The sequence below is a fragment of the Haliotis rubra genome, unplaced genomic scaffold (genome assembly GCF_003918875.1).
Source record: "Haliotis rubra isolate DU_JTF1 unplaced genomic scaffold, ASM391887v1 Scf3, whole genome shotgun sequence".
Classification (NCBI taxonomy): domain Eukaryota; kingdom Metazoa; phylum Mollusca; class Gastropoda; order Lepetellida; family Haliotidae; genus Haliotis; species Haliotis rubra.
The window spans coordinates 3,327,411-3,333,753 of NW_025766968.1; positions in this window are offsets into that span (position 1 = coordinate 3,327,411).

Here is a 6,343-nt window from a genome sequence, read left to right on the forward strand (position 1 = left end):
CAATCTTCGATTATTTCAATTAATCGGACCACCACTAGTATATATATATTGAGACCTATGATGATATCTCACTCTGATCTTTGTTTCTGTATAATTAGGTCAACCAATATTGATCACAAATGCGGAATACAATCACAATCTGCATGTTCCTATCCACAAAGTATATATGCATGATTACAAAATAAATTTGGGGGGTCCTGATACATGTATATTTGTTTCGTGGGAGGGGGGAGATGTCATGTCAGTGATTACATTTTCAATTCTTTAGCACATGTCCTATTACAATCTGTGGTTTTATCCAAATGAAATCAATTACAACCCCTCAAAATGATATTACTGGCTTTGAAACAATATGGACGGCTTTGCTCACACTATTCACAGACCATGTCACTTTGAATATTTTCAAATGATACTTCTCTGTCACACTGCAGTGGAGTAGCCTAATGGTTAAAGCGTTGGCTCGTCACGCCGAAGGCCCCGGTTCAATTCCCCACATGGGTACAATGTGTGAAGCCCATTTCTGGTGTCCCCCGCCGTGATATTGCTGGAATATTGCTAAAAGCGGTGCAAAAACTAAACTCACTCACTCACTCACTCACTATCACAAACGATACTTCTGTCAGACTAGTGCATAGCAAAATGCAAATGGGCATTACTTAGTGAAACAGAAATATCAACAACATCAATTATTGCATAATATGATACATCTGATGACATTAACATGATAAACAGAAATATTGTTCATGATATAACAACACACCATTGTGCCAGTTTCGTCAGTCAGTCAGCAACATCTCCACAGGCCAGTCACAACAGCAGAATAAAATCTGAAAACAGTTTGCTCATTCATAGCCAGTACATATTAGGGCTGTTACGATTCACATGCACATTCAGCGAATCGAACTGTTCTCTTCATGAATTCTATTTGCAAAACAATTTTTAAGAGTGTTTTGAACTTGTACTCATCTATTACTTATCTAAGTGAGAAATCCAATATGGAATATATACAAGCCATACAGCAGTGTGACTTGTGTCAGTTTGCCAAGACATGTGTGTCTGTTTTAGGTCAAACAATGAAATGTGACTGAATGAAACTCATGGAAGTCACGGAATGTTTGTTGGTCAAAAGTAGCATTCAACGTGGATTCATAGGTGATGGAAGAACATTAAACACTAGGTCTACGATGAGTCGACATTTACTACCTAGGTGCCTGACTTCAAACTACCCTATTCTACCTGCTGTAGAACTCATGAGTTAAGGGCAAAATATCTGCATAGGAATTGTTATAATGAGGCCCTGGCAAATCTATTCAGGTCTGATTATTAATACACTGAAGTGACTGAAACTTGATCTTTACTCAAACATAAAGTCAGAAGAAACGCATGCACAGTCAGAAAGAAATGTGAACATTAGCGGCTTGCAGTGCAAACATGGAACTATATCGTTATTGTCATTACACACAATACATCAAATGACTAAACACGGGCCCTACTCCAGACCCACCCATCCAACCAAAGCAACCACTCTAAGCCCCACGGGGGGTCAGAAAATCGATAAACTAAGCCACAGTTTACTATTTTCCCCCTTCAACTTCATGTTGGAAGAAAGCCTACTGTGACTCATTCTTGCTAACTACTTTAATGAAACCCCCAAGTATTCCTATGGTACTTACAAACCAAGGATCTGTATCAAGAAAATTTGCAATTTGAACAAAGGATCAGTAGATCCTGACAATTTAAGAGTCATAATTCTGAATAGTGAATTGTAAAACCACTGTCTTAAAATGTTATTCATGAAAGAATGGTACCACATTCTGTGTCTTAAGTGATACACTACAATAAGCACCTCCTGAACAATTTCTAGAAACACTCTGTAAATAATAGGTATAAATGCCCGATTTTAAATCCACATTCTCTTATCCATATTGCAGATCTCTACATAGTATGTAACTGCCAAGTAACTATCATCAAACGTCTGTTCTCTACCACACGTTCTCTGATTTGTATGGTTTTAATGAGTACCCAAATCAATTTTCAAAGCACCTGGAGCACATAAATATCACAAATACAGTAACCATCTAAAACATATTTTGATATCTGTACAAAGAAGTTAAAGGTAGGGATGACGATGTACTTTTTCCAAAAAGATTTTAAACTCCTATTTCCAATAATTCAGAGGTATTTCTTCGTTGGATTTTAACAGTGAACCCATTGCAATGTTTACCTAATCATTAAAGCCTCTTCTTCCATAGATTCCATCAGAGAATACAAATCACATCTGCGCAGTTATAACATTAGCTATACCTATAACATCATGAATTGGAAAAACATTCTGGGAATTTTACTGCCATTTGCTGCACATGTGGGGCTATATATATCGGCCTCTAAGCAGACCTAAATATATCCCGCAAACAACCAGGCAATAAACTCATACATATCACCATAACAACCATGCTAATATTTGAATTATTGCTATCATAAGCAGATGACCTACATATACACAGTAATATCAATCATGACAAGTCAATCTTACAGCACCAACAACTATTAGCAGAGACTGAGTATTAGGAATAAATCATATCCAGCACCATTATTTTGTATCAAAGGTACATAATTAATACACATTGTCTACAAGATCTAATCTCTGCGTGACATAAAATCAATCACAGGTAGGAAAAGGCTGATAACAATAATGATATCACTGATGATGTTTTGTTTACAGGTACAATAAAAACCATAATATAACCATAACAACCATAAGAAACATGAAACCATCTGAAAAACAAGTGTTAAAATTGTAGTGCCATACTATCTCAGTGAGACAATCAAGTTGAAACTATCAAAGATGTATTTTGTAAAGAAAAACATATTGATATATGTGTTATTGTGTAAATTAACAAAAGGCATAATAGTTTATTACAGATAACATGATTAAACTAGCAAATTTAAAAATAAGTTAAAAATAATATCTTTATTTTTACAGTGAAACTGCTATGTTCAATCAGCAAAAGACAGAAAAATTATACTTCATCATTAAGATAACATAATTACAAAAAACAAAAAAAACAAGATAAAATAAAATTAAATAGTTAAATAATTAAACTTACAAAAAAGAAACAGCAGAGAAATGATATAATTCAAAGAGTCAACTTGATCAAAGACTTGAACAAGAAAATATTATGACATCTTGCAGATGAAAGTAATTATGAGGCAATTACCATTTTTCAAAGACTAATCAACAAGTCAGGAACTTCATTCCTTTTTCAAAGATTGTGGTTTTTGTCCATTGTCGTGTACTGCTTTCTCTGGTGACCCATGATGAGGACCATTAACAATCCTCAGCACACCGTTAACAATCCACTTCATGATCTTGACCACTATGGTGAAAATCAGCACCGCCAACACAAACAAAACAAAGAAAACAAGTAGGAGAGCCGGAATGCTCAGCTCGTAGGACTGAGGAGGCATAGTGTGGGTTTGTTGGATGGCTTTTATTACACAATGTGTGTTTAATGGGGAGAGCCTCTATCTTCTTTGTTGAGGAAATACACTGAGACAGTACCCTTTGATGTAGAGACGTCCTCTGAGATCTTTGCAAACATCCACGACCCTATGCCATAAGCAAGAGTTGGTATACCTGAAATGAAAATGCTAAAAGTGAATCAGTAAAAAATGAATTCAGGAAGTGAGGTGAGTTGAGGTGAAATGGGGTTTAACGTTGTACTTAAGAATATTTTGCTCATATGATGTGTGGTTGCTTGTACTAGCCCAGACTTAAGCTGGTTTTGTAGTGCTAGCTGAGATACCATGCCCCAGTTAGCATGAATATCCCATTCAGACACAGGCAGGAACCAACAAGTACTATATTTCAGGAACTAGTCAAATGGGCCGAAGGACAAAAGGGCAGAGAAGTGCCAAGTCAAAAGGGCCGATGGAAAAAGGGCCGAGGTGAAAGTCAAATGGGCCGTGACAAAAATTCAAAAGGGCCTTATTCCTAGTCATTTTTCGGCCCTTCTTTTCGGAGTTTTTACTTTTCATTTCGGCCCATTTGACTTTTAGCCTCAGCCCTTTTTACCAGCCCTTTTGTCCTTCAGCCCTTTTCACCGCTTCCGTGGTGTAGTGGTTACAGCGTCTGCCCGAGAGAGCAGAAGGTCGCGGATTCGATCCAAGAGACGTTAAAATATGGTACTTGTTGGTCCCTGCCTGGCGCTCGGCATTAATGGGTACAAGGACTGGTAGGCTCGGAGTCAGTATAATGTGTCTGAGTGGGGTATTCATGCTTCACTGCGGCATGGTATCTCAGTGGGCTAGCACTATAAAACCAGATAGACGATCTAACCACTAAATACCGGTACAGTATCTCGGGATACGATAATCGGTTCAGATTCTGCAATATATTGGGTCATCCAGAGTTAGCTCCCTTTCAATTATCTGCCCTTGATTCCATAGCAAAAATGTGCTCTAAAATTGCCTAATATATTTTTATTTCTGGAGGTTTCATGTAACATTTTACTAGTGGAAGCGTCATTATAAGTGGCTCCAAATGTGCCAAATATTATACCAAATGCTTTACGTTTGGTGAGTTTGCATGGTTTCATTTGGAGGAATTAAGTGGCCTCAAATGGACCATTTTTTTATTTGGACTTATTAGTAGAGCCTCTACCTCTGAGTGACCATTTCACAATTCACAGTATTTTGTTATTTTTGTTTGTTTCATAATGGGACATATGACATCAAGTTATCATAAAGGTCTAAGGCTTAGAAATTTTGTAGGACTGTATAATGACATTCTAGTCAAGGGTCTTAGTTATTGGAGGTCACATGCGATTTTAAGCTCAAGTAGTTCAACTAAATCCATGGTTTGTTTCATTTTGTAATAGTTCATGTTAACACATGTTTATATTGGAGTTGAATGTGAACGAACCACTGACAAATACAGTAACAATAATTACATACTCCATTGAAGTGCATTCTGTTGGGGCAAACAACACTGACCATGAAAATCATGTTATATTATAACCTTTATCATTATGTTCGCAAAACTTTGTTGCAATACTTCAATTAAGCATTCCACGTTAAAACTCTATATCATTTTATTTATCTGGAAAACCATTGGCATGCAGTCATACATGTGGATGGGGAGCCTGAAAGTATGGTGTAACAGCAACTAAGAAGATGATGTCGCACACAGAGAGCTATTATGAATTTATGATGTACACACTTGGGCAGAAACCTTCCAGTCAATATATCACAATATGTATTGCAATATATCGGAATATGAAAATCAGGGCAATATCCAGCCTTACTAATCACGGAGGCGATCTAAATTCAGGAAGTATTAAAGGTACTTTGGTCTGAGATAGATCAAATTATAAATGATACACTACATCAATAGAACAATGTACAACACTCCTTTACACATGTTACACAGATGAGTGTCACAGCTAATACAAAATCACACCACCTCACAATCCTATGTCATATATATATATATAGATGCATGCAAATGAATGTTATGTCAAAGCAATACTTCATCAATATCATGAAGACGAGAAAATACCTAATATAATATACAAACCAGTGGTTGATAGCACAAGTAAATATACATGTCATGCGAGTCCAATGACACTCTACCAGCTTTGTCAGTATATACACACGTTCAGCAAATAGTGTAATTTTATAATTAACCAAAATCCTTAATATTTTCTTTTTTTATCAGTAGGTATCTTTTACTTATATTTTTCAGACCTTTGTTTCCAGGATATTGGCTTGAACAAATTAACATAAACAACTGTGTAAATGTATGCAAATTCTTAATTGTTTTGTGTGTAGAGCCAGTCAGGCATACACTTGTTCCCAAAACAAAGACACAAAGACATTACGAACAAGAGTGGATTAAACAAACAAAAAAAGCAAGTCTGGATTACCTTACCTATATTAATAACTTTCAGATATGTGAAGAATGTGTTTTCAAAGCTGAGATCCTGATACTCTCGCTTTGAACAGTGGTACTTGATGAAAGGAAAACAACCAGTTCTCAAAATGTGATAATTTGCATTCTCTACTCTCCAGTTGAAATGCGACAACCCAAACTGATCATTAACTACTTCTTTGTACTTGACACAGAATGATGTCCATGGTGGTAGACCAGCTTGTTGCAAGTGACATGACAACACTTCGGATGCCAGGGGCAGGTTCTTCTTCACCTGTTTCTTGATAACAAGTCTCTGAATACAGCTGATGAATTTGTGTAACATCTATTCAAGATGGGCTGGTGAGAAATAGAAACAGTTATAATTGTAAACACTTTTATTTCATCAAACATGTCTAATCAAAACCTAAC